The sequence below is a fragment of the Durio zibethinus genome, chromosome 11, assembly GCF_047325235.1.
Source record: "Durio zibethinus cultivar Kanyao isolate XHJ-2024 chromosome 11, ASM4732523v1, whole genome shotgun sequence".
Taxonomy (NCBI): domain Eukaryota; kingdom Viridiplantae; phylum Streptophyta; class Magnoliopsida; order Malvales; family Malvaceae; genus Durio; species Durio zibethinus.
Window position 1 is genome coordinate 19,549,601 of NC_143172.1, and position 8,103 is coordinate 19,557,703.

Sequence of the window (8,103 nt, forward strand, 5' to 3'; positions counted from 1 at the left end):
CTAAACCGGTACTTCAAAATACCTTTTCATCAATGGATATCTTTTGGTTGAAAAATCATCACTTTAGGATAAAACATCATGGATAACATATATATTTTTTATATTCTACTAAGGGCGTTTGAATATCCGAGATATGACATTCGATGCTCTAGATCTTTCTCAAATCGAATGAAAATTCTGTAAGGTAGTCGACTGCCTTCTTCAAGGTATTCGGCTGTTTTAGATAAATTCTTCAAACAAAAAATAAAAATCTTGTTGGATGGTTGACTACGTTCTTAGAACATTCTGACTACATTTGAATAAGAGAAGTTGATTGCTATCTAGGAGAAATCAATTCCTCTTTCGGGTTTCACAATAATGCTTAATTTGATACTTTAAATTTTTAAACTTCATTTATTCAATACAGTTGCATACTACATTATTATAACATATTGCAATAGTTTAATATGAACTAACTTATATAGATGTCAAGCTATAAAATTAATTTTATATTATTCAGTATAGTTTTCTTTATTATTTTAATGGTAGAGTTAAAGCTTATATGTATTCATTAATATAAAAAAATAAAATAAATTTACATAACAATATAAAATTTGAAAGTTTCAATTTAACAAGTTGTATACTATTTATTGTCATTATTATCTAAGTAATGTACAGTAGTGCTTCACTTGAAACTATGAAACATTGTACGCATTAGCATTTTTTACTGTATAAATTCTTCTTCTGAAAATTATTTTTAATTACAATGAATTTTTTTCTTTTATTTTGCTAATATATAATTACATTGATGATACTTTAAAATCGATCTAAAATTATTTTCTTTTGTGATATCCAGATTTATGTGTTAATTATCATTAAAAAATAAATGTTACAATTTCTTTAAAAAGTAAGCATATTCGTCAATTTCTTTCTTTATTCTATTAATTATGTTTTATAGGGTTTTTAATGAAATTAAAGACCCAAAAAAATTTTTTTTTTTTTTAACTACATCGTTATCTTTGTACGCCAAGTTAGGGAAAATTCCTTATACTTGCTAGTTGTTCGATAAGATACCTAAGAAAGAAGTGGTCGTTTGGATTACTAGTTTAAGCAAATGCGTTTTTTGGGTTGTAATATGGTAGAATTACAAATAATGTCCCACGAAACACCCTTATAGTTTTATTTTTTTATTATTTACCGGAATATATGTGTATATATAAATTATTTCTAATGAATTATTTACAAAAAAAAAAAAAAAAAAGAAAACGATTTATAACCCCTTTTGCTATTAAGTTTCAAAGTAGTAAGCTTTTGTGAAATGTGTAACCTTGTGAATTTATAAGAACAACAATAATTGATAATAATAATTATATATAAATCCAAACATTTCTAAAGTTTAAAGTTTGAAATATAAAGTTTCAAAGTAGTAAGCAACTTTTTCAATAAAGAAATTAATATCAGCAACTTACCAATTATTTTTTGGTCATAAAATTTTTCAACGTAAATCATTTAACAAATATCAAGATAATTAGGGTGTAATATCACTTGCAACGTATGCAACACAAAGGACTAGTTACAATTTAGAGTTGATTAAAAGTTAGTAGTTTATTACATAAAAAGTTTTTTTTTAAAAATTAAAACTTAGAGTTGTCTAAATCTCAAAAAAAAAAAAAAAAAAGATTACTGCACACAAACATTTCTTTAGAAGTAAAAAGAAATTTATCACAGTAAATTTAAAAATAAAAGATCTATATGCTGTTAATAATAATTATCTTTTATTTATTTTTCATTGTGACTTTTAATAATATCTCCAATTGAGTTAACGCTCTGTTAACTTGTCACACCAATTAAGTCATGTGTTTTAAGAATACAAAATTTGAAGCATCTCCTTGGAAAAAATATTAATTAAAAAATAAAATTATGATATTTTAAAAAAGTAGTTACTTGATGGATGGGTAGTTTTGAAAAAGAAAGTTTTAATGGAGATAAAGAAATTGCGAGGAAAAAAAATATTACAATAAATTTAAAAATATTTAAATTTATTTTCAAATGGTTATTGATAGAATTATTTATAAATTTTTAATAAATAAAAATGTTTAAGGTGAACAATCATCAAGCATATTTAAATGCCTGAATCATATTTTTATGCATAATATGAAATCATAAATGAAATTTCACTACTTATATCGTGGCATTGGAAGTGGCAAAATTTTTAAACTAATTGCTTTTAAATTTGATCATTTGAGTACCCTTTAAATAGCATTTAAATCTCTTTACTTCTTTTTCATTTCAAAAGCTATTTATCTATTTTTAAACATTTCTTCGAAACATAGTCAAACCACGTCGTTTAAAACCTTTGCATTTTGTGAAAAACAATTAAAATACTTTTAAGATATATTTTTGATAGAAAAATTGTTTTATTCACTATCAATGAAATTTTTAAATTCAACAAAAGGAATTAAATAAGTGACACACACTCTTTAAGAAATATTTAAAAAATAAAAATAAAATATGTGTCAAGTTTTTAGCCTCATCTATAGAATTGAAAATTTTCACTAACAATATATTAAATACTAACTCTTTTTTGTAATACATTAATCCTAAGAGAAAAAATGAAAAAATTTGAACAAAATTTCTCACATGAATTTCATAAAATTTCTTACTAAAAATGATTAAAAATATAAAAATCAAAAATTAAAATTGATAAATTAAAAACTCTTGTTATATAAATCAAGTGTGTAAATTTTTAATAAATTTTAATAAATTTTGACATATTTTTTAGATAGATTTTTTTAATAAAAATGTTAATAAAATTTTTACTATTGAATAAGTATTAATTAAATTTGAATTATAAATAATATTTTTAATAATTCTTTATAAATTATTAATTTTCATATTAAATTTAACAATCTATCAATTTGATTTTTTTATTAAAGTTTTTACTAAATCCTTTTTAAAAAGAATTTTACAAATTTACTTAAAAAACTTCACGAAGGAGAAAAATGTTTTTATTTTAACTTAAGGCAGATAAATTTTTAAGAAGTTTACCCTTGATGAGACTGTAAAACTCGAGAATTTCACTATTCTTATTATCTGCAAGCATAAGCCGAGGAATGACAGATTGCAACAAAAGCAACAAAATCTTCAATGAAAGTCATACGCATGGCGATAACAATCAAAAGATCAGTGGAAAGCAAGCGCTTTCCAATCGGCCATTACTAATTGACTCGATGAATTTGTAGAGTTTTTTGATCTTCAGTTCTAACAGCAGAGCGCTCATTGTCTTAAGAGGTGAGACTTTGAAAGATAAAAGACCCGCAAAACACTATTTTTTAATCGAAACATCTCTACGTTGATTTCCTATCAATTAATACAGTCTTTAAATTCAAATATCAGGATTCAACCCACAGAGAGGCCCCATTACCATTTTAAACTCATTTTATCACTCGGCAAAAAATTTAAAAAAAAAAAAATCGTTTTACCATCTTTCAATTAAATTCTCAACTCTGAACTAGGCAGCCCCATTGATGATTATCTTCATGATCAAAGTCATAAAATCTGTCTTTTTAAATGGTTTCTACTGGTTCTGCATTTTCTGCAAAGGATGTGGCATTGCCAAATGCCACTAATTGAATATCAAGCTCAAATATGATGCAAGCATTCACCTATGAAAGGCACCTGAATTAGAAGTCGAGTCTTTTATTTACTTTAACATATAACGCATAAAGCTAAGTGCGGGGATATTGGCTCTCCATTGAGTCTTGAGAACAACAGTAACACCTGCTACCTACAATTATATCTTTATACAATCTCCTGACTTCTCACCCTCAAAAATAGCATTGACAACAAGGCAGGAGAATTTGTTTTCCACGGCTCACGCAAATGGCTGTCGATGGTTGTCAGATACTTGGCACTTAGTGCTGTAGCGTTTGGTTACTGAAGTGAATAATGGAACATTCAAAATTATTAGACTATGCGCTCTGGAAGTGGCAACATTTTCCTTGGCAAGAGGGGCAATCTCCTCTCCTTCAATACCAGGTTCAGTGCCAGCGACCTCTAGGCTCAACAACAGCTTCTCCCACAACTTTGATGGTCCCTGCATAAATCAACTAATTTCCATTCAAACCCAATGAACTAGACAAACATTTAATTCGAATTCATTCTTCCTAAAGCTCTAAATTTGTGGACCTCAAGCATGACAAGCTCCCTACATGCTCAATGAGGTACTAACCTTCCATGAAAGATCTTGTGCCATACAATTCTGGATCATTTCTTTCAGGGCTTGAGTGCCATATGTTGCAAGAGCTCTTTTGACAGTTTTTGCCACCTTATCTACATCACTTGGATCCACTGCATCACAATGCAAAAACATCCCACAGAGATTAATGATCTGGTCTTCTCGTAATAAGTGAGAGAGAAAAATATAAATTAAGTCATTCATTACAGTTCACATGAAGACAATCATTTTTACTACTTACTTCAACACTGAAGGCTTCCATTTGGAACCCTGTGTATCCTTGCTTGACTTTATCAACGAGTCCACCAGTAGAGGCAACTATTGGCATATGTATCATAGAACAAATAGCATATATAAGGTTAATCAATTCCATACTACGATAGCAAGATTAACATAACCTAGTGCTTATGCAAATTCATGAAGTCAAATCAGTTGGTTGCAGAAAAGGAATGGTCAAAAGCATTTGCTGTTCCATATCGCATAGCATGCAGCTGAAGGAGACCACATGGTTCAAATCTACTAGGGACCAAAATGTAATCAGCACCAGCAATAATCATATGGGCCAATGGGACATTGAATTTGGCCACTCCTCTAGCATTGTCAGGATATTGGATCTCTAGCTGCTCAATCTGCTTCTCCAAGGCCTTTTTGCCAGTTCCCTGAAAGGAAAATAGATCCCATTATTAATATATTCTCCTTGAAGGAACAGTAACAACCACGGAAGGAAAGAAGAATTTTAAAATTTGACACTAACAAGGACTACAATCTGACAATTGTCTCCAATGAATTTTGGATTAGCTGCTGCCAAAATATCTGAACCTTGCTGCTCTTCTAGCCTTCCAATGAAGCCAATCACTGGAACATCCCTGTCACAAGGCAACCCCACTTCTGCTTGAAGAGCTTCCTTTAATAATGGCTTTGCATCCATTACCTGCAATGGCACTAATTACAAAACATCTCTTGAATTACCACAAACAGAGATATTTAAAGTTACAGAAAGCACTTACATTTGTTGCATCACATTTGACACTGATGTATTTGTCAGTGGCAGGATTCAATTCTTGAACATCCATGCCATTCACAATGCCGGTGATGCTAGTTTTACGAATGATGTTATCAAGTTCAACACCTTTGTCTTCGCCAGACACAAGCTCCTGGGCACAGTATGGGCTTACAGTCAAGACTCTTATCTGATTCTAAAATTCCAGCCTTCATCCAATTAATTTTCCTTCAAGGCCCTTGACAGGCTTGTCATACCTGAGAATCAAAACCTTCAAGTCTTCGCCAAAAAACTATATATATATATATCAAAACAGTATCAAGCATAGATTCCTAGTGACAAGATAAAAAAAAAAAGCGGCAGTAATGGTTTCATACCCATCCTTGAAGTCAAATGAACTCTTGAATCGATCAGGCAAATTGAGAATTGAGAAATCTACAAAGGCAAATCTTCCCTGATAGGCTATGTTGTGGATGCAAAATTAGCCATATTTATGAAGCACAATATAAGTTTCAAGCTTCTGCATGCCCAAATTAGCCAGAACGCTGATTCACTTGAACAAGAAGCCAACAACCATACCTTGGCACTCATGTAGATGCCCCTTGACTGGTACATTCTTTCCAAATAGCATGGAATAAGAGCAGTGTGCCACTCATTGGCAATAAAGATAACATCTTCCCCTGCAGAAGAAGGTGAAGCACATTAGCCTAAATCATTTCATGGAAAAAAATGTTTAACTTTCAAGGTAAGGATTAAAGAGGAAGAGTCCATACCATTTGGTCCTGAGAAATATTTGCTGCTATTTAAATTCAGAACCCTCAGTGCCTCCAGGGCAGCCTGCAAATGAAAAGGTTGTCAATTAAATTGACTTATATAATGGCAACAAAAAGGTGCAACTTTGAGTTTGATCAACCATTAGGCTATGATTAGAAATCATGAATCGTCAGTAAGATGGTCAGTAAGATGGGAATTAACGCGTAATACTGCAAACTGTTTTTCATAATTAATGAATCCAAGTAAATTTTCAATTACCATAGTGGTTGTCCAACAAGCAAAAGTACAATTTGTAGAGCATTACTAACTGATTTCCTTTTAATTTACACACATAAAACATCTAATACTGGCTGCCCTTTGGAAGTTCAACACAAGAACACAAGCCAAACTGATTATCAGCTTGCTTCTCTTTACACAGCTAAACCTCAAAGCTTTAATTGACAGTCCAGGAGTTTAAGAGGATGTGATAAACAATGGTTCCACATTTTATGGTTATTGCAGCTACAGACTACATCAGAATTTTGTTTTGTCATACCATTATCATCAAACCTTTATGCAAGACAGCTTTGCAGGTTTCAGTTTTTTCTATGGAGATGTTATAGGAAGACAAAAAGGTCATTACTATCACTGCTTTGAAAAAAGAAAAACCAGATTCCCCGCTTTTGATTATTTTCATGATATGACTATAATTTGAAAGAGACGACATTGAACTCAAGACTCAGGACCATAACAATGTTTACCTGGCATAACAAGCTGAACCGCAATTAATTGTCTTTGTAGTCCAAACCTGCCCTAGGGCCATAGATTTTTTATCCCGTTTTGCCCCATACCTGAATCATCAGAATAGTGAAAACAAGGAAATAGAAGAATAAAAGAAAACGGGTAATGGAAACAGAATTAATTGAATGGTTTATAGGAGAACATTGAAACAAGGGACTGACAATTCCAAACCTTTTCAAGGAACATGGGGTGATCAACAAAGACACGGTCAACTCCACGTTTGTAGCAGTGGAAGAACCGAACAGTCTCAATTTTGTCCCCGACTTTAAGCTGCACATTAGGAGTTGATTTATAAGAATACAATCCAAACATAACTCACTTTGATGAAATTTTAAGTAACAAAAACAAAACAACAATACCATTTCTCCTGAATAAAACAGGATCGGAAACCTTACCTCAACTAATACACTAGTGTCCCATGCATCCTTGTACTGATCATAGCGAGGAGACAGTCATAACACGGCGTCCTTTGGCCTATTAAATGATAAGCAATAGCGCTTAGTATATCATACTTTACTATCAAAATTAAGCCAAAATCATTTGTGAATTAAAATACTATATAATACTCCTACCAGTTTTTAGAAAAAAAAAAAAAAAAAGGGGTACGATTCAATGCATTATTACTCATAAATCTCAACTTACAGCCATAGCAGGAGGAAGTCCACCAATGACATCACCGAGTCCACCAGTTTTGCTCCATGGACCACACTCAACTCCAACAAAGACTAGGTTTATCCCTGTTCCGCAGATAATTTTCCCGGAAGGCATGTCATTTGCAATGGGCTGTCCCTCTTTCACAGCTTTCCTGGCAACAGCCTTTGCATTGGTTCTCATCCGCAACCCATCTATATCTTATTCAAAGACCTCAAACCTTTGAGAGTCGTGGCTTGATTCCTCAAGCCAATCTGTGCCAGATTGGCATTAGTTTCTGCTCCATGTCTGTTGACATGGGAACTTCTTGAAACAAAGCGTGAGGCTGTCACCGTAGCCATTCGTCTGATACTTTCAGGCGGTGAGAACGCTAAGAAGAGAAAAGAAAATGAACTAAACAGTTTGACCCAAGTACAGGAACCAATTAATTAAAAAAAAAAGTAACAATAACTCGAAAATGTCGCAAATTTGAGCCGTACGATTGTCAAGGAAACAGATACCTACGTAAGTGATTCGGTGAATCTATCAAAATCAGTTTGAAATCCACGCAAGCTAAACTTTACCAGTATTTCAAGAAACCCAGAACCCGTTTCGAGTATACGGTTCTGAGTTTGGTTAGGATTAGGGAGTTGAAGCGGTCGCATAATTCAACAAGGTCTGCCAATTTCTAATGATTGCATCG

General features: G+C 31.9%; 1 pseudogene across 1 annotated transcript; it reads right to left on the bottom strand.

Annotated features, from left to right (window-relative positions):
- Window positions 1–4,254: 4,254 nt before the first annotated feature.
- LOC111291222 (granule-bound starch synthase 1, chloroplastic/amyloplastic-like) lies at window positions 4,255–8,057 on the bottom strand (annotated as a pseudogene). The gene is made up of 13 exons (XR_016346457.1): window positions 7,926–8,057; window positions 7,413–7,791; window positions 7,166–7,244; window positions 6,942–7,040; window positions 6,731–6,820; window positions 5,990–6,053; window positions 5,790–5,896; window positions 5,594–5,697; window positions 5,224–5,473; window positions 4,971–5,147; window positions 4,683–4,875; window positions 4,458–4,543; window positions 4,255–4,344 (listed from the first exon to the last, which is right to left on the bottom strand). The product of XR_016346457.1 is annotated as a granule-bound starch synthase 1, chloroplastic/amyloplastic-like (transcript).
- Window positions 8,058–8,103: the final 46 nt, after the last annotated feature.